The 21,625-nt window shown below is 39.3% G+C and overlaps 1 protein-coding gene across 2 annotated transcripts in view; it reads left to right on the top strand.

Annotated features, from left to right (window-relative positions):
- The window catches only part of dipk2ab (divergent protein kinase domain 2Ab), a 112,966-nt gene that overhangs the window by 6,988 nt on the left and 84,353 nt on the right, over positions 1–21,625 (top strand). The gene's annotated exons all lie outside the window — the stretch shown is intronic.

Below are 21,625 nucleotides of genomic sequence, written 5' to 3'. Positions count from 1 at the left end.
CAATCAGAAGGACCTCTGTCTTGTTGACATTCAACTAGAGAAAGTTAGCTCTCATCCAGGATGTCTGACAGACATTCTATCAGGACAGCGATAGTCCTGAAATCGAAAGTAGAGGCAGAGAGAGAGAGAGTTCGGTGTCATCTGCAAACATGTGGCAGTTGGCCCCATGTCTGCGGATGATGTCTCCCAAGAGGGAGCATGTACATCTTAAAAGGGAGAGGACCAAGGACAGATCCCCGAGGAATGCCGTACGAGAATTTGCGGGGGCTGGATGGTGTGAGAGGTAGGATCTGAACCACTCAAGACAGAACCATGAAGGTTGAAATGAGAGGAGAGGCGGTGAAGGAGGATAGAGTGGTCAATGGTATCAAAGGCAGCAGAGAGATCAAGGAGGACGAGGAGTCAGGGAGCCCTAGTCACAGGTGAAAAAAGTGTCATTTGTCACTTTCTGGTAGAAATCTAAACGATTCATAGTGAAAGGCACCAGTGCTGACAAAGAAATATTTGTTAATTAAGCAATGAACTCATGATTCACCTCCTTTCTACTCCAATTATTTAAAATTATACTTTGTAAAGAACTTGTCTCTAAGTATAGTTTATTTACTGCTAGCCAATAGTATTATTACACTTATCTACATGTCTTTCCCAATGGCTCCGTTCTGTTCCTATTTTTCTTTTTCATTTCAATGTCCACCTCCTTCCAACCCTTTTTTCCATCCAATAACTCTGCTTGAAAGTGTACATCATGTAGATGAGGTCAGTTTTAGGCTCGACTGTGCTGACACCCTGCCACTATTAAATAATGCTTAACACTTACTGGATGAACTTACAAGAATGGTAACTTAGACAATTTACGGAACGGTGATCTGTGGCTGTGAAACTGTACCTCATTATCAGTTAGTAAGGTTGTAAGTTTTCTTTAAACTAATTATATAAGCCTAACACTGCTCCTATTTTTAGTTTAATTTGCGTAATGGGTGTAGAATGGTTCAGCGTTCTTTAGTTTTTTTCTGAATGTAATCTATTGTCAAGCATTACACAGAAATATGTGGTTATGAAACACTGGTTATGACAGGTTACACGTTCAAATGTCCCTCGCTGCCTGTCACTTGAAGTTGTATTCTTTGTAAGATTCATCACTACTCAACAAACGTTTGGGGGTACAAAAGTGTAGTCTCAGGACTTTTCTGACTTGTTGGCAAGAAAGTAATGAATTTGTAATACGACTTCGAGAAATATACTGGAATTGCTGAAGTTGTTAAATGAGCACAGTGTATACCACAAATTGTACACTGAAACCAGAGATGGACAACTATAAATTTATATAAATTTATTGTTTGCTTTATTTTACAAATGTTTGAAATCTTATTTATGGTAAAATTAACTGTGGTCACTTAACTTGTTAAGGCCATGACCTATTCAGAATGAGAAGTCAGTTTCTCTTTTTGTCCTGGCCAACAGTCCCCCAAATATAATTGGCAGTTTGAGATATGAATAGATATAGATAGTAATGTTAAGAGTGATAGATTCTTGAATGATTATTGTGATTTCAGTGATGCATGAATGTTGGGCTGATTTGCACTCATGTGCCCAATTCTGGTTTCAATTGCACCCTGTGTGGGAGGACCTGATGGCAGCCTGAAGATTATCAGTACAGTGACCATACTTGCAAAGAGCTGATCAATTTTGAATCCTTTATGTGTCTGTGGCTTATGTAAATCAATGCTGTGTTTGTTTGGGATACCAATTCATCTTTGAAAATAATTAATATTTTTAAGTTGAGACAAAGAGTGACCAAGCTGAATTCATTTATTTTCTATCTTGCACAGTGGACTTCATTCCTGACTACAAATTTGTCAGACTTTCCACATTTTTGTTCATGTGTTAATTAACATTCATTGCATGTTGCACTGCCTAATGTATAGTGTTATTTGGATCAATGCCCAGACTCGATACTGACGTCAGCTTAATGCGTATCTTTACAATATCTGCTATGACAGAATAGAATTAAAAGTTTAGAATCTAAGCTAAATACCTGGACCAATAATATGTTTCTTGTCGTCCCTGGTAAAATAAAATAAACCAATTGTTCCAGATTTTCTTTTTGTCAAGTTGGTTCAATCGGAAATTCAGTTTTCTTGAGAAATTTGCTATATAGTAAATTTAAGGAATCAAGGTGAATATCTAGGGCCCACAGTACAGTGTACCACCATGATTAACAAGAGTGTAGAGCATACATGGTAGATAAAGAAGTAGTGATTAAGTGATGCCCAACTTAGCTTTTAAAAATGGTTTGTATTGTAAAAGGTAAGACAGAACGTTATAGAAGGCCCTCACTACGAGTAAGTTCATAGGAGTCCATACCATGAATTTTTATTCCAACAATGAGGTACGTGGGCAAGAAGAATGTTAGGACAACGCATTTAGAGGTTGCGAGGGAAATGAAATGGTAACCATCACATTGATTAAAATAGAAAAGAATAATGGAGAGAAGATGTAGATGCGAGATGAGTAAAAGATCACATATTGGCTTTGTATCTTTTTTAGGATTGTTAAAGGGGGTAAAGAGCACTTCCTCAGATATTTATCTTTGAAGGGCTTGGCTTATGCAAAGAGGTGTGTGAGGGGCGGGGGTAGGATTGGGAAGATTTGATTTGTAAACTAAATGTCTAAGGTAGTTTTAATAATGGGAACGATGTGGGAATTCCATTTGAGATTAAGAATTTGTTTAGGCCAAGAGTGTCAACTGATGAATAAGGAATATATGTTAAGCCGTTTATGTGGTTATTGGGGTTAGATTACCAAGAAAAGCAAGGAAACCGTCCTTGAAGAATTGAAAAATTGGATTTTCTTTGTTGTATTAAAAAAATGCATAAGTTCAGTCTTTGCAATGTGACACAAATGGGGGTTATGTGCACTTAACTAATGTAATCGAAGGAAGTTTGAGTGTAGAGTAGAATTATTACAGATAGTGTGGATAAGTGGAGGAGGCCCTTCATAAGGCACAGCATGAGGAATAAGACTCTTAGGAGGTACCTGGGAAATCTACTTGATCATTGTTCTCATTTTAGGGACATCTAATGTTGCTGCTGGACCAGAGGGCATATTGATTTACATATGAATTATTGAATATCTGCAATTGGGGTAGCACAGTCTGAAACCTAATATTCAGAAGCTATTTCAAAAAGTTGTCTCCTTTATCAATTTAGTTGGTATTTTGGAGATGTCTGTAAAAAAAAACATCTTCTACTTGATTTTTTCGACCTTGTGTCTCCATACGGGCTTGCCGGCAGTGCACACTTCTGGTAAATCAATGCGACCCTTTTGGGATTCACTTAGATTCATGAAATGAAACTTCCCTTCCCAAATCTAGCACAAGATGTGTGAGTCATCAGAAGCGGTTAAAAAAGAAGCTAAACAATGTATGTTGATCTTACTGCCTCCCCCTCCCTCCAATGGAGTTTAAATATTTATTTTTAAGTCCATTTCCAATTCTGGTTTGTTAGTTCTACAGCAGTATCATTTAATAGATTCACAACTGAAATTCCACTTCCTAGGTTACACTATGAAGTGCATTGGGGCACACCTTTAACCTGTTTGACTGAAGTAATTGTTATGTTTGAGATCTAATGGTGAACTTTGGGAACACGGGAGGGATTATGAGAAGCGTAATGATACCCACCTTGATAAAAGTTATTGACTTTTGAAAATTTGTGGTGGGAAACCTTTTACTTTGTGGAATTTTATACTCTGTGGATTGTAATTAACTGCATCTTAAATGACTGACTGTTTCATTGCCTATATTATATAGCCTCATTTCTTTATTTGTGGTTGTTTTAAATCAAGACTGCCATGTATTTTTGTTCTGCTAATTAACAGTTCAGTGAAAATTCTGACCATTATTCCAGCATGGCATGCAATTTTTTTTTTTTTTTTCATACTGCTAAAGACATAATTTAACATTCTTCAAAAATATTTTGATTATCTGATTTGCTTAACTAGCTTTATCCCCATTATATGGTAAGTCTTGAGGATTGTCGTAACTGGTCAGTTTAGATTCTGACCTTTTTAAGATCAAAATTGTTGTGGATTTGTGATGTTTCAGTCATCTTCAAAAGTACCTAAACATCAAAGTATTTATTTTCCTTTGGACCAAAAGCCTGAGTGTGTAACTAGATTTTGAAATGAAGCAAAACACGCTTTAATCGAGAGATAAAACCCAAGTCATCGTGGATTAGAGTGTACTTTGTGGGATTGGAAGCTTAACCAGAAGCTTGTTCAGATCGTACCTCTCACACTGCCTCCACTTCATCTCCACAAATGGTTTCTCCTCTCGCCTGTCGTGTGCAGTGTTCCTCAGGGCTCTTTCCTTGGTTCCCTCCTCTTCATTATCTACATACTCCTTAGTGACATCATCCGCAGACATGAGGTCAACTTCCACACGTATGTGGGTGACACCCAGCTGTACCTCTCTGCCTTCACCCTGAACTCCAGAACCACTGCTGTCCTCACAGAATATCTATCAGACATGAAGTCCAGAATGAGAGCTAAATTTCTTCATTTGAACGTCAACAACACCGAGGCTCTTCTGATTGGCTCCATCAGCGTCTCCACATCTCAGGCGCTGACAATATCACCGTCCGGGGTTGCACCCTCGACCTTACTAAGCCAGTCCAGAACCTTGGGGTCTTGCTTGACCCTTAACTATCTTTTCTACCCCACATCTGTGCCATGACCTGCTCTGCCTTCCCCCACCTCCGCAACATCGCCCGGCTCTGCCACAAAACTAAACGTGACATTAATAATATTCTATGAAGAAACTATTTATGAAAAGCTTCTATTAAATCTTGAATAGTCCAGTAGAATTAATAATAATAATCCTTGCACTTGATATAGTGCCTCATCATGTCTTCGAGACGTCTCAAAGCGCTTCAAGGAATATACTCTAAAGTGAATCGACTGTATTTTAGAAGCAAAACTATGAGATGAATTTGACTTCAAGTTGGCTTCAGCTTTTCAAATTGGCTTCAGCTTGTCTCTTGCATGTTGTTTAACATTTATTGTACTTTGTTCACAATAGGCCCTGTGTGCAAATGTTTATAATATAGCTTGTTCAGCAATTTCATGAAGTGCATATTTAAATCTCTTCAGTGTATAAATAATACAAGACTAATGTGACCGGCATGACTTGTGTGCACTTCATTTACCCAGTAGCTTCTAAAGGAATTTTGTATTGCATCTTCAGAAGCTTAGAATTCTGCCTCATTTATGCCGAACTTTAGCATCGATTTGATAGAATTTTCACATTGAAGTGCCACTGAAAGTGCAGTACAAATCAGGTTCTTGGGGCACCAGTTTGATTTTCTGTTCCAGGAAATTGAACTAATGCAGTATGAATTCAGTTATGCTGTAGCTAATTCTACTGAACTTTTAAACTTCATATGTTGGGCTGTCCATTGAACTGTGTTTTCTTTTTAATGCTTGATAATTAGTTGCCCTCCCAGCTCTTTAATAACATTTACAAAAGAAATAATCAGTGCCATATTTCACATTTTACTTATCTGTCTGCCGAACTCTTTTCAGAACTTGATGAGTGAAATTTGAGGTGGTTACATAAGTCAGCAGGAGAATATAAATCAATTTTGCTGCTGGAAAGAATGCTGTATCATCTACAGCAGATTAAAAGGGGCATAACATATACATCTTGTGCTGTCTTCCAACAATGCCATTTGAATCCAATTAATGCAAAAACGTATCTGAATTCATTATCTGCTGGTTTTCTGTTCAAAACACATTGCATAGAATAGTCAGTAAGTTGACACCAATGCTTTGGGGAAAAGATATACAGTAACTGCTGAGTGGAGGTCAGGTTTCTTTTAAAAGAAAGGGCTTTCTTGCTGTGGATCATTTACAGTGACCCAGAACTCTGCAGCTTGCAATAGGCTCCACTGGTCTATCACCCCCATCCTTGCAAGCTTGCTTCATTGGCTGCCCATCTCCCAGAGGATTGAGTTCAAAATACTCATCGTCATTTTAAAATACCTTCATGGCCTTGCTCCATTCTACCTTCTTAACCTGGCCACTCCCCATTCGGCAGGCCGTGGCTTGCACTCCATACCTCGCCCTGCCCATCCTACCATTGACTACTGTAGCAGCTAGTTGTCTGCTCAGGCTTTCAGCCAGGCTTTCAGGCTGTCCCCACTCCCTGGAACCCACCCAGGAGTCTCTTTCTCCTGCCCCTTCCCTTGTCTTCAAGCTCCAACCTTCTTTGACTAGAATGGTTATCTTCCAACTCCCCCAACACCCCCCCCCCCAACCTTTCGGCACCCAGCTCTCCCGAATCCAACCCACAGCCGGCTCCTAAAAGCCCTCGACTGCAGGGCATTGGGAGATCCTCCCGACAAAGACTAATACCTTTAAATGCAATTTATTGTTTTTATTGATGAAAAGAACTGGCATAACGCATGTATTTTCTGCAACAATTTTTGGTATACATTTCAATGCGAGTGCATGAGCTTGTGTAAAACTTTATGCTAATGCAACCAAGAGTGCATATGTAATACATAATTTTTTTAAAAAAATCATTGTTGCAACAGTAGAATCTCATTAGAAAGGCTAGTTTGAGCCATAAAATTCCACCTCACCTTACAAATTGGGATGTTTGCTGGTCAGTACTTTCACAACATGACTTCACTGATCACTTAATGGCAAAATACACTATCCTGCAGAAAGCTGGCCAACTCCATTGGTGTACTTAATGCTTCAGTTTGGAATGTCATGCTTCAAAACTCATCATTGCATAATGTCTAGTTTTAAAGCCTCATTACAGTTTCATGTCTAAAGTGCATCGATGGAACTGACTGGCTTTCTGCAGTCATTTGGATTTTTTTGGTAAGTAAATGATAAAGTCCACACCCTAATCATCTTAGCGAACCCGCGTTATAGCCTGGGTCCATAGAAAAGTGCGGCTGCAGCATAAACAGCCGCCCTTCGCTATAAACGGTGCCCTCCACTATAAACCCGCTAAACAATGAAGTGTCGGACCCCGGGCTTTTCCCGGTTGTTTACCCGACATCAGTGTGATGAGGGGCAGCTAGAGTAGTGCAGCGTAACGGAGAGATCAGGCAGCCAATACTACCAACTCACACAGGGTGGTGAAGTGGACCTGAGAGGAACACCCCTCAATGGTTGGCAAAGTGGAACGGGTAGAAGAAACCTCTGCCCCTCTTGGCTGTTTACCCGACGTCACTGTAGGCAGAGACACTGCGGACGTGCATGGGCATTGCGGCGCAAGCGAGAAATGGGCTTCACTTCACCCTGTGGCCTCGCTGTTGAGATTGTGTGTCTCTGTGTTTGTGAGTGTCTCTACGTGAGTGTATATTGTCTCTTCTGTATGTGTGTTTGTCTCCTATATATGTGAGTGTGTTTGAGTGTCTCTGTGAATGTGTGTGTGTCTCATCTGTATGTGTGTCTCTCTCTGAGAATGTGCGTCTCTCTCTGTGTGTGGTGCTGGGCCCTGAGAGGTGAGATCATGTAGCCCTGCAGTCAGGACACTTGTCCAGAGTGTTTTTTGGCGGCTCTCGATGGTGTGCGCGTGTCCACCCAAATGGGCCGCCCAGTTTTATTTAAGAAGAAATTAATAACCACAATCTAATTTGTGTTATTTCGTCATGATTAGTTTTTATTAATAAAGTGGAGAAAGTGCAGTCTGGCAATAAAATGTATCTCAATAGCACCAATCAAACCCCTGCAATTTCCCGCAAAATGTGGTCAAAGATTCCCGCAATTGGAGTAAATATTATTTTCCACTTTTCTTGGCCCAGGTTATAACTTGGCTCTAATGTAATTTGTAAATCAACCATAGAATCTTTGAGAAAGAGGATGTAATGTGTTGATCAATATAAATTAAGACAATCAACAAAACACAACAGTGATCTTAAATTCACTTAGCACATTGAGTGATGGTGGCAGTGAGTTGTAACCATTTGGGAAAACGTTAAATAGTAACTTGTCTTGGCAACATATTACATGCACGATACATTCATTAAAATTTCCAGTTGATGATTAGTTCTATGTAACCAAATGCTTTGAACTAACGTTAATCATTGTAAAACATGTATGTGTTTTTAAAATAGGGAACTTTTCATTTTGTTGTAAATATTTTACCTATTAAAAATGTTTACAGCTGGATCATGAAAAGCTTCTACCTTCCATAAGTCTATGCTTCTCGATGAATTCTTGCAGAGTTGCTAGATGTGTGACGTGTATATATAGCTTCTTTCTATTTGATTTTGCAGGGATTGTGTGTGGTTCAATGCTTAGACTGTCATTGGCTTGGGAAGAAGTTGTCTGTCTATCTAATGGTGGGAACAGGAAAATAATTATAGAATCCTGTCCAAAGATGGAGATATTTTCATGACTGGATATTTCTTGTTTGTAAGGACTTCACTCCCTCCCCTCTTGACCTCATCCACATCGTCATCACATTCGGGCTCAATTATTTGAGCATCCTGCATGCTAGATTCCCTGGCTCCTCCATAGACAAGCTGCACATCATCCAGAACTCTGAAACCTGGATCCTCTCCAGCATCAGACTCTGTGATGGAGAATCTTCTACATAATTGACTTGTTGGAGCACTGCATTGTCGGAGTTCATGACCTTTGTATGAAACATTAAACTGAGAAACTATCAACCTGTTCAGGTGGTTGTTAAGGATTCCTTGAAACTCTTTGACAACAGAAAGGGGTCTTGTCCAGTTTCCTGGCTGACAATTCCCCCCAGATAAAATTAGTCATTCAGATCATGACTGGCTGTAGATCATTGATAATGCATAAATTGGCTGCCATTTTTGCCTACAAATAAACAGTTAGAATACTTCACAGTTTTAAAAAAAAATTCTGTGAAGTGCTTTGAGATGTCTCAACAGTATGATCAGGTGCTTTAATCAAATGCAAGGACTATTATTGATTCGGGCGAAGAGAAATAGTAATCGCTTCAATTGTTGGTTAATTCTGTGAGCAATTCAGCATTTTAAGTAGCATTTCCTTCATTAGTATCAGGATTTTATTTGATCCAGTGTCAGGATTGAAATTGCAGCTGTCCTATGTATAAGAGGCGTTCAAAGAGATGATGGAATTGCAAATTTGAAAGCATTTACTACATTTGGCAAACGATTCCTCTTGAAAATTAACTTCAACATCAGCGTTGCTTCAGTGAAATGGAAAATGTATTACATAGAGAATTGCATGTCACATAATTTTATTCCTGAAGTTATTGGAATAAAACAGGAGATGCAAAAGGTTTGTTTGTTTGTTTATTCATTTATTTATTTAAAAGGTCTTCATTTGATACTTGTCAGAAAGCTAAATGCAAAAATGTCATTTATATGCCATGTACTGTGTGGCATTAGGTTTTAGAAATTGAGTAGAAGCAATGAAAATTTGGTCTTTTTTTAATAGAGTAGGTATGAGTAGTGTGATAATGTGCACTTTTTCAAGTTGTCCATGTTGAACTTCTTTGCTGTGGGAATTGAAAGTTTAGATGAGTCTGATGCTGATTAACCAGATACTACTTTTGGGCATGTAAAGTTTGTAATTAAAAGCCAAATAATGCTCTCAACTTTGTGCACTGGATTTAGGGGAGACCAGCACATTTTATCCAGACTTGTTTAAATTTTGGTACATCTACCTTGAATAAAACCCGAATTGTTTTGTGGTTTAAATATGGTTCCTTTGGTGCAATTACAAGTGGCTTTATAAGTGTACAGATTATTAAGTGGCCTAGGTATATTACTTAGAAACTGAAGCGCTATTTGGTATCCAGTGTGCTTTCCTGTACTATGCACCACGAGCCATTGCTCGACTACTGACCACTCATCCTCCAGCCGACCAAATTCAAAATTCTTGTCCTAACTTCCAAATGCCTTCAGTGCCTTGGCACTCTGTCTCTGCAAGCTTCTGCAATCAATCTTATTGCCCAAGCTGATCCCTACACTTAGCAGATACTGGCCTGCTTCATAACTTCTGCCCCACCATCAGTGGACGAGCTTTCTGCTGTTCTGCCTCCGCTTCTTGAACATCATCCAGGAGCCCTGCAACCTTGCCCCCCCTCCCTCCCTGTTTTCAAAGCCTGCCTTAAAATCTATCTCTTTAATTGTGTTTTTTACCCATCTTGTGTGTGAAGTGCTTTGCTTGAGACATCATCCCAATGTGAAAGGTGTTCAATGAAGGTAAGTCATTGTTTACCCGTGCACACTTTAAATCAAAAGGAATGATCATAATGTTGCCATGATCTGGAACTCAGGTAAACTGTTCAGGCAATTCTGATGGCTTGATTACCTTTATAACTTAACATTTTCCAGGCAACATATTAGCAATGGTGTGGGAAACTAGCTGTTCACTTCCGTGGAACAGTCCTCTATGTCACTATCCTTTAATAAAACATTTGTGGGGCAGAAAAGTTGGCTCCTAAAAGTTGGAGCAAATGAAGAGTGTGGTATTAGATCACAAGCGAGGATTGTATGTGAAAGCCTTTTGACCTATTGGATCTCATTCTTCAGAATAGCAACCCTTAGAGATTGTTTTATGTATTTATCGCTCGCTCCCGGTCTCTGCGTGTGCGTTTTGGCTGCCGCCTCGACCCAATCCTCCCCCTCCACTCCAAATGTCTCTCCCCCCCCCCCACTCTATGTCTCTCCTCCCACCCACCTACCTCTATCCGCTACTCCCCCCCCTGTCCTTCTCTCCCACCGCCCTCCCCGCCTTCTCTCTCTCCTCGACCCCATCACCACTTCCTTCTGCTCCAGCCTGGGCGTCCTCCGCCGGGCCCATTGTGGCTGCCGGCACTGGCTTTCCCAGAGCAGCAACCCCACATGTCCCATCACTCACTCCCTCCGCTCAAACCGTCTCCTTAAGGCAAACCCAACTCCCCCTTCCCTCATACATACCCTCCCCAACTCACACAGCTCTCCACAACCATCTCTCCTGTACAACCCAAAATCCTCTCCGCACCACTCTCTCCTCCCTCCCCCCCTCCAGGCCCACCTGCATTTCCCTGCAAAATGTCCGTTAAAAAAGACTTATTTTCGACTGCGCCTTTGGTCACCTTCCCCACCCCCTCCCCTTGGCTCGGTCCCAGGATCTGTTACTGTGAAGCGCTCTGAGACGCCGTTGGCGTGGAGGGCGCTATATAAATCTAAGTTGTTGTTGTTATTAGGCATTAGAAATAATGTGGGTATACAATTATACAGTGTTTTATTTTATTAGAGAAGGGAGATTTGGAAAATGATCTGGAAGGCCCAGCACAGTACTTTGTATTCCTCAGCCCTCTGGACTGAAAAATGACTAAACTCTTTGGAATAGCACAATAAATATTTCAATAAGATTGTTTGAGCAAGATATGAGGTTGCACTCTTATGTATCACAGTAAACAGATAAAACTTCAAAGTTTGATTGTGCTTTCCTGTGGCCTGGTTGAAATTTAATTTCAAGTGAACAACTATAATTATGTTATATAGAGGTCTGATAGAGAAAGAGGACATAATTAATTTTGGTATCAGAGAAGGTTGTGAAAGACCTTTTCTTAAGAAGCTGCAAATCAGATGAGTCAGATTATCGAGCATGTTGATATTAACTACAATCTCTTGATTTGCAGAATCCTCTTCAAGGATTTGCACAGGTTTGACTTTCATTTGAAATATTTACGCAGTGTAATTCTTTTTATTACCTTGCGTTTTCTTTGCAGAGATTTCTTTGATGGAAATAGGAAGTAAGCCATAGAAATCAAATGTAAGGATGATTTAAAGATAATGGCAACAGGAGTTAATGGAAGCCCAAATCTGCTTTGGTAATTGTGAGGCACTATATTTGTCCAGTGTAACTACATCTCGCGTGGAATCTGGTTTCTATTCAGATAAGGAAAGTAAATTCTGGCTTATTTAATGGAAGGGTAGTGTAAATGTACATTGACTTTAAAACAAATGTTTTTAGATATCTCTTGAGTTTTCTAACTACTTCAAGCTTATTGTGAGCAGACTGCAGAATTTCAGAGGCAAACAGTCTGTGAGACTTGAACTTGTTGACTCTTTCTTTGACAGAGGCATCCCTTATAAAATGTAGTGCTCAAAAGGCCTAGACCCAAGCTCCGTGACTGTAGCCACATGCAAGTTGTTGCAGAAATGTGAACTTTATGCGGTATGAATGTCACTATTCACCAGGGAACCAAATCAGAGATAACAGTCAAGGTCTGGAAGCAAAACAAAGCAAAAATAGTAGTTTGAATTTTTAAAAAAATGCAGATTATTTGTAGAAGAAAATTGCAGACAGTGTGTTCAAACAGGTTCAAACTGTTCATCTCAGTAGAATTTTGAACTGGATGTAATGCTTTTGATCTTTGGTTTACGCAGTTATTTAAAATGGATATGATAATTTTTCAAAGTAAAAGATTACCAATTTCTTATGAAAGTCAGCAGATTAGGATAATAGATCTAAATGATTTCTCATTTTCTTCAGAAAGGGTGTTCTCGTGCTCACTTATTCCCATTTCAAACAGTTTTCACAAGACTTGGATGGAAAAACAATGGTGATTGTATTGCAGTGATACCTACCATCTACTATTAATAGCAAGCATAATAAGAGCCATCTCAGTCAAAGAAAATCCTGCTTACCAGCCTGCGCAAGAAGGGTAGTTGATTGTCTTCATCATGACAGATGATCCTCGATTATTCAGTCCTTAGCAAGTATATACAATTCTGCTAGAATCTATTTGGATTTAGTGTTAATTCAGGTACACAGTAAACTGTTGTATCAAGATTTCATTGTGCTTTCCAGTATTTCCTCCTGTTGGACAAGAACAGGCTGAACTTATGCACTGCTGCTCTATTCCTTTCCTTAACAACCCATATTACTTACAAAGTACTTCCACTTCTGGACCATTTTAATTCAAAACAGATTTGCTGTAAAACTCCTCCACTCTGCAAGTAGGATTAGCAAGCCTACCACAAGCGAAAAAGCTTCGTAAAGGAATTGTGCTGCAATTTTTTACTCCATCATATTGGATGTCTTCATAATTATAATGATAATCATTGCATTTGATATGATACTTTATCATGTCTTTGAGAAGTCTCAAAGCACTTCACAGAATATACTGTAAAGTGAATTGACTATTTTGTAGGCCAAACTCAAAAAATTATTTGTATATGGAGGGGGGAGCAACATTTAAAAGGAACCTTTTTGATGTACTGAAACGTTTAACTGGTCTAAGAAAGGAAGTATACCTCCACTGGTTCACAAATGCCAGTATACCTTTGAATATGTGAAACACTGAATTATTTTATTGTAACCAGAGCAGTTTTGCAGATGACACTTGATTGTTGCTTTCAGTGAATGAACAACTGTGGAAGTAATCATAGAATCATAGAATTATATAGCACAGAAGGAGGCCATCACAACTGTGCCAGCTATTTGAAAAGAGCTATTCAAATCAATCCCACTCCCCCGCGCTCTCCCCGTAGCCCTGCAAGATTGTCCTCCCCAAATAATTATCTATGTTTTGAGTTTGCACTATGCAGCACTGCAGTTTATTTCACTGAAAAGAATAATTGAAAAGATAAATTGTATTTTGTTCTGTTGGCATATAAAGCCATATAAAGATCAGCAAAGAATATCAAATTGATTTCTGACATTAGTTTCTTTGTTGTTTAACCAAGTTAATCTATTGTTTTAAAATCGAGCAAACTGTTTCAATGAGCAAAATTATATTTTAAGAAAAAGTACAATAAGATCATTTTCTAATAAATTGCCTGGTTTAAGTGTTTGTAAAACTGACAACCTGAATTTTAGCTAGCACAGTATTATCATCATGGTATGTGAATGTTAACCTACTGAAGCTAAAATGTTCGTCTTTGCTGTCTTGCATTATTGGTTAGTCTCAATATAAATTACTGTATTATGTTAGCTGGAGGGAAGCCAAGGGCAAAGCTGCACTATTGTGACACATCTGTAGGCTAAACAGATTCTTCTGGATTTGACTATAAAGCTTTTTCCCCCCCTAAAATAGTCACTACACCTGATGCCTACAGCAATTGCTGTAATGTACTTTGAGGCATTTCAACACTACTACACTACAACAATTCTTTCTTTCAAAATCCTTTCTTCCACATTTAATTTGAATGGAGTCCAACGTTCTGGTGGCTGCAGTTATGAGATTACATTTTGTAAAAAATAGTTTTACCTGTGTAAGCATTTTTACTTGCTCGACAGTCCAAGGATTGTAAATTTGCTGTTATTGACATGGACATATAAATTAACTTATTACAATATGGTACAAGATTGGCTTGCTTTATACGTACTGTATATCAAATCTAAACACAGACAGCAATGTGGTGTTAATCTGAAGTTTATCATGGGACCCAGTCTACTATGTTTATTAGAATTCCTCTGAAAGGAAAATTGAATCCATGTGAACTGCTGAATTGTGTTGGTTATGAACATGTTTTCTACAAGTGGAGTTAATGCTCTCTGCCTTCTGTAGTTATTTAGTTATTTCGTGTTTTTTGCCAGTTGAGTGACATCTTATAATAATAACACACAATGTTGTCTCTATACACTTTGTGTCCCTTGTTGACACTGGCATTTTTACTAAGATAGAGGAGGCATATAAAGTCATATAAAGATCAGCAACGTTACAGTTGTGCCACCGTACAAGGGGGATTTCAAAGTACTTGATGCCTTAGGCAGTATAACTGAATAAACAAGGTAGTTCAGTATGACCAATGTAGGATAATATAGTTTGATGGAATAGTTCAACATCAAGCTGCCACGTGTAAATCTTCTTTAAAAGTCCCAGTCTGTAGACTGATTACACTGCAAATTGAGTTTGTGTGTGGGAGGGGAAAGGGATCATACATTTTCTGGGATGCTTGGATTTTTAATGGATAAGGGAAGAATGTTAGGTGTTCAGGGTGAAACTTGGGATGAAGAAACACATCATTTGCAATTTTTCCTTTTCCTGAGAAATAATGATGGTAACACTATTGTACACTAAGTGTTGGTGGATAAGATTAATTCTGTTCCTTGACCACTGATAATTACTTATTGATGTTTTGCAGAATACAGTCGTATTAGTTTGCTGAAATAGGTAATACAACTGTCAGACTATCTGCCATTGCTCGTCTGCCATGAAATTAGCTGTTTAATTCTTTTAAATTCTGAGTAGCACTGTTTATGGGGTTAAAATTAGAGTTCTTTTTGGTATCTTGTTTTCCCGGTTCTTACAGAATGGCATGCATACATCTGGTGAACATTTCTTATTCTTGTTTGCTATTTTTGAAAGTCTTTCAATACATTCAGCATTCTGCAGATGCAATGTCATGTTGATGAATGGGGAAGACAAGAAAATGACATGGAACCAAAAGTGTGTAATATCAATGGAACCATGTATATTGTAATAAAAACAGAAGTTACTGGAACACTCATCAGATCAGGCAGCATCTATGGAGAGAGTAACATAAGTTAATGTTTCAGGCCGATGACCATGATTACTATTACTTTAGGTGGGTTAATTCTAATGGGTTGGAAATGTTGTGGATTAACCTTAAAAGTTAAAAGATAATTCTATCCATGTTGAAGGTAGACCAAAAATCCTCAGTCAGCAATTTGTTTTTTGAAGATAAGAAGAGGAGAGCAACAGACAATCTCATGACAAGAAAGAACATTTATTTCTTTGTAATGTCTTAAATAAAAAAATCAGTTCAACACAGTAATAACTGTCAAGTGTAGTGATTGCTTTGAAGGCTAACACAGCAGCCATTTTATCAGCCAGGTCTGCCATTAAACCGCCATTATTTGCAGGATTATTTTGCAGGATGTTGGAAGAAATGCCTTTCTATTTTGAATAGTACTATCCACCTGAAGAATCTGCAGCAAAAATCTCTCTTTAAATTCTGTTTTGTAAGACTGCACTCCCTGATGTTATATCTTCCCATTAGTGTGCTGGAGTGTGACCTGTGTCTATAAGATCGAGTCCCAACATAGGGCTAGAACTCACAAACTTCTCAGGAGGAGTATTCTACCAACTAAGGTAGACTGACACACAAACAAATAAACAGAAACAGCTAAATTAATTAAGTGCCACTCGACTCCTGGACCACTCATTTTGCTTTGGTCTTTGAAACTCATGAAGAGTTTCCTATTCAAAGTTGATGTGAATGATATCTGTCAATCACTTTCTTTCATAAACATCACCTTCAGTAAGGAAGGATTTTATCTTGTGCTCACAGCGTGTAGCAATATGATGAAGCTGGTTGCCACATTTTAGTCACCGGTGCATTGCCAGCCCAAATGAAGACAAAGTAGACGCATTATGGCCTGTCAGCAGTGATTACTGTATTGTGATGGCATCGGCTGTTGCATTTTAGCAAAATTTCAGGGGTTCTGAACAAGGTCTTGTCTGGTAAGGCATCTGTGTTGGTTATCATGAACTTTCATTGACTGCTATGAAATTAGTTTTACGAAATCCGTTTTTTTGATTCACTGAGTAAGTGTATGAAATGGGTATTTGAACGTATTTTACTGTCCTGGAATGCAATAGCAGTTGCCATATCATTCAGAACTTCTATTTCTGCAAAGTGGAAAGCAGTGTACGATTGCCCAATGATACTCGTGTCACGTACTGCAAACCACACACCATCTTTGATAGATGATTAATTTGAGAAATGCCCATTTGTTTTTGTCAATGTGCTGTACACAGTGCTGTACAAAAATATTTTCTGTATAGCCATCTAAGCCATGGCAAGGGATTAATATGTAATAATAAGGACGGGACCAAACTGTAATGAAGTTGAGGAAGAAGAATATAGATTTTAAAACTATGAAAATTGTTAATGTTCGAAATGAGATGATTGTACAGTGGAAACTCACAACCTTGATTAATAACCCTAGTGTCTCAGTCTTTTGTAGTCTTTTTGATTTCATCATTATAGTATATAGTAATGCAAACACGTTGGGCAGCCACCTCAATCCTGGGCATTGAACGGCATTGAAATTGATTGCCTTAAAACAGCTATCATCATCCCCACCTTGAAGAAACCTTATCTTGACCCATCACAGCTATCCAGCTACCATCCCATCTCATACCGCCCTTCCTATCCAAGTTCCTTGAGAGAGCCATTACCTCCCAGCTTCGCTCTTTCCTCTCCTCCCACTCCCTCCATGAATTGGGTTTCGGTGTTGCCCTCAGCACGGAAACTGCTATGGTCAAGGTCACAAATGACATCCTGATCACGTGTGACCAGGGCTCCCTCTGCCTCCTCGTCCTCCTCGACCTCTCCGCCGTCCTTGACACCGTGGACCACTCAATCCTCCTCCACTGCCTCTCCTCCCACCTCAACTTTCAAGGTTTTGTCCTTGACTGGTCCTACCTTTCACACCGTCTCCACTTTGTCGCAGCAAACGGCTTCTCCTCCAGCCCCCTGCACCGTCTTGTGCGGTGTTCCTCAGGGCTCTGTCCTCGGTCCCCTCCTCTTCACCCTCTACATGCTCCCCCTTGGTGACATCATCCACAGACTTGGGGTAAATTTCCACATGTATGCAGATGACACCCAACTCTATCTCTTTGCCTCCACCCTCAACTCCAGGACTACTGGTGTCCTGACCGACTGCCTGTCCAACATCAAGTCTTGGATGAGGGACAACTTTCTCCAACTCAACATCAGCAAGACGGAGGCCCTCCTGATTGGCCAGCGCCTTCACGGTTGCACACTCAACCTCACTAAGCCAGTCAGGAACCTGGGTTCTCCTCCACACCCGCACCATGATCGACACTGCCTACCACCACTTCCGCAACATTGCCAGCCTCCGCCACTGCCTCACCCCTCAGGCTGCCGAAACCCTCACCCACGCATTTGTTGCATCAAGGCTCGATTATGGAAACTCCCTCCTCATCGGCCTTCCCAACTCTTCCTTTCACAAGCTGCAGATTATCCAAAACTCTGCAGCTTGTGTACTCTCACGCACCAGGCTCCATGACCCCATCACTCCCACCCTCACCCGGCTCCACTGGCTTTCCATCTCCCAGAGGATTGGGTTTAAGATCCTCGTCCTTACTTTCAAGGCCATCCATGGCCTTGCCCCCTCCTACCTCTCTGACCTGCTGACTCCCTACCAATCTGCCCGCTCCCTCCGTTCGGCCTTCCTCCACCCCTACACCACCCCTCCCCCATGATCGGGCCCCCACCCATGACTATTCAGCACTTTGGGATGTCCTCCTAACTTGAAAGGTGCTCTATAATATAATTTTGTTGTTGTTGTACTCTTAACAATGCCAGAGCTTTACTTGCAGTGTCTTTTGTATTGTGTGATTACAATAGCAAATCCCAGTGGATGGAGTATGGAAGACTGTGCTGATGATGATAATTCTTGCATTCAGTATAACACTTATAACATTGAATGTCTCAAACCACTTCGCAAAGTTTCTGTGACATGGGTAATTGCATTGTAAGATATTGTCCTATGTGAAGAGCACAAAAGTGCAAACAACTTGCACTTGTATAGCACCTTTCATGTAGTTAAAATGTCTCAAAGCACTTTAACGACCTTTTGACGTCTTTAAAGTGATTTGAGATGTTTCAAAGACATGTTAGGCACTATATCAAATGCAAGTATTATTGATGTGAAAAGGTGTTGTATCTAATGCAAGATTTTTTTTTATTATTGTTTAATAATGATGATAATTAAAGTGGGATGAGATGGGGAGGAGGGGGAAGTAGGATGGAGATGACCAAAGGCAGTCAGATAGATTTTGTAGCAGGAGGAAATTTTCACCAAAACTCTGAAGTGTACTTACCAACAGTGATGGATCACTAGATAACTTCCAGAAGTGCAGTGGCAAAAAAACATCTTGCTCATATCAGCTGTAAAACTGTACTTCACAAGTCAGCGCAGACTAAAAATGTATTGTTTTTACTGTACTGGTGATTCTTTCCAACTGAGCCACCAGTATGGTGCAAAATGTACCAGTCATTCATTCAGCCACCGAGTCACATCGCTGCCATTGAATATCTGGGAAACACATCCAAGCACTGTTGCACATTTCACTGGCGATGAAGACCCTTTTACCTTGACACCATCAAACAGGCACAAGTTCTTGCAATTGATGGAAAATAGATAATTTCAAAAGAAAATGAAATTCTGGACTGATTTCAAATCTCACTGACACTGAAGGTAGTCATGTCGAGGTTTATTTCTGCAGGGTTGGCACTTGTGAGAGGTATTGTTTAATTTCAGCAAGTATGAAGTGTATGGTAGATCCAAATATTCCATAAGGTGTTGTGAAAATTAGCTATCTCCGCATCTTACATCTACTGAAGCAAAATGCTGAATTGAAAATTTTGCTATTGTGTTTTTTTCCATTCACTTTAAAATTGTAGTTGTATTCCAGGAGGATATTGTGTTCTTTTTAAATTTAAGATCATGCTTTGTGTTGGGAATAATTACCAGAATTCTTATTGATCACCTAAATAAATCTGTGTGCAGAGTTTACAAGCCTCTCCCAGATAATTTTTCTAAGCCTCTCCATCTGTTCTATCTTGGACTATGTGGATTTTTGTTTTTCTTAGGATAATTGATTAATTTAGGGGCAAAGGATGTGTTGAACTGGCAAACGCACGATGAGCCTAATGTCCTTCTGTGCTGAAAATCTGAAGTGCAAATGGGAAGTTCAGCAATTTTTTTCCTTACGGCTTTTGAAATCTTAACTGAGCTAAAGAACAGCTTGAAGCTTCAGGTAAGATCACTGAAGTATACAGCTCTTCAATTTCTTAAAAGAAAGTAAGGATATAGAAACCTAGTCGGGATCTCTGAATGTCTTGGCCCTGACCTTCAGCGCATTAAAAGCCTTTTTGAGACTTAAAAGAGGCGTTTGCAATTTCTCATGCTTGGATCTGCAAGAATGGCGATTATGTTCACATTTAAAGACTTGCCTGGGGCTATGTTCCATCATCAAACAAATTGTCTTAGTGTCTGTTTTGTTTCATGGCAACCAATGTACAAAATCTAGAGCATTTGAACAATGGAGGAAGGGGAGCAGAATTAGTATGGCACTGCATTGTTTATTAACTCAGTGGTTGAAATTCGTTTTTCTGATTTCACAAATTAATTCCTAAGGTTTAAAACACAATTTTATGCTGTGGGTAACAGTGTAGCATAGCTGTCTATTGTAGGTGGAGTAGGGGAAGCCATTCCAACTGTGGATTTAGGTTTGCTCTCTTTTCATAGTATCAGAGCATCAAGAATTTGGCAAATTCTGAAACTCAACCTTCATTTTCAAGCTGTTTTTCCGTAGGTTTCATGTAGGAACGACAAAAAACAGCTTCAAACTGAAGACTAAATTCAACTTTTCTCAGTGAACCAAGTGCTACATAAATAGAGTAAATCTCGACCCAAGTGGAATTCTCTGCAGATAGTTATGTGGGAATGGAACTTCTGCAATGATCTTATTGTGCATCCCACACTAAGACTGAATCCAACATTTAATATACTTTATCTCTGGAATGAATAAATTGGTGTTTTTCCTAGCGTAGCTTTTACCCGTTGTGAGGAACTAGTGGAAGTCTTTTTCCCTTGGTAAAGCTTTGTTAGCCACCTGAGATTTTTTTATGATAGAAGAAAACAGTGGACCTTATTGTATTGTTTGCCTTCAACATGCACATGAATACGCTCAAACTTGACTGGAAAATGCAAAATACTTGGAAGGAAAACTTAACACCTTCCCTTCGATTGTTTATTTTCTGCAATGATGATCACAGCAAGCATTGTACATTTGTTAGAGGCACTGAATCAGGTTCTGCTGTTGCTGCAGGCATCAGTATCAAGTGGCGGCTTTGGATTTCGAGAATCAAGAGCCAAGGCACAATGAATGCTAAAAACTGTTTGATTCTGTAGCCAATGGAAAATTTTGTGATTTGTGCACTTGGCCACTGCAACTAGATTTAAGTTCAACTTATGGTGAGGAGAAACATTTTATTGCAATTCTGCCAGTTATTGGTTGTATTTTGCTGTGTTACTGGCATTGTGGTTGCTTATAGCTAAAGTCAATTTTTTTCTCTGGTTACTATAGCTCCTTTCTTTGGCCTCATTACTCGCTGTATGTGCTTTAGGTAGTTTCTCCTGTTCTCCTGGCCAACAGATAAAATTGGTCATTCACTACATGGCTGTTTGTGGAACATTGCTTGTACAAATTAGCTGGATTTGCCTACAAATATTAAGCTTTACAAGAAATTCCATGAAGCACTTTGCGTTATTTCAAGGACATGATAAGGCACTATGTCAATCACAAAGATTATTATTTTTCACAAAGGGAAACTATTATATCAATGTTATAATTTATTCATGGCAACTCAAAGCGAGAATGGAAATATAGGAAATATGATTGACCGAGAGCTATATTCAGCTTGTTATTGTTACATACATATGAAATTAATGTTGACTGCTACAGACACATTACAGTTACGAGTATGAACAAAAAATACCGTATTTGTATCTATTACAACATGGCACAAGGCAAAGAATCCATAGCAAGTTATTAAGAGATTGAAAGGTAGGTGGAAGTATTGGAATGTTTTCAGTGACT

This window comes from Callorhinchus milii, unplaced genomic scaffold (assembly GCF_018977255.1).
Source record: "Callorhinchus milii isolate IMCB2004 unplaced genomic scaffold, IMCB_Cmil_1.0 Scaffold11, whole genome shotgun sequence".
NCBI classification, from domain to species: Eukaryota; Metazoa; Chordata; class Chondrichthyes; order Chimaeriformes; family Callorhinchidae; genus Callorhinchus; species Callorhinchus milii.
Note: the sequence above shows the minus strand (reverse complement) of the source record. Positions and strands in the feature narration are given on the sequence as shown.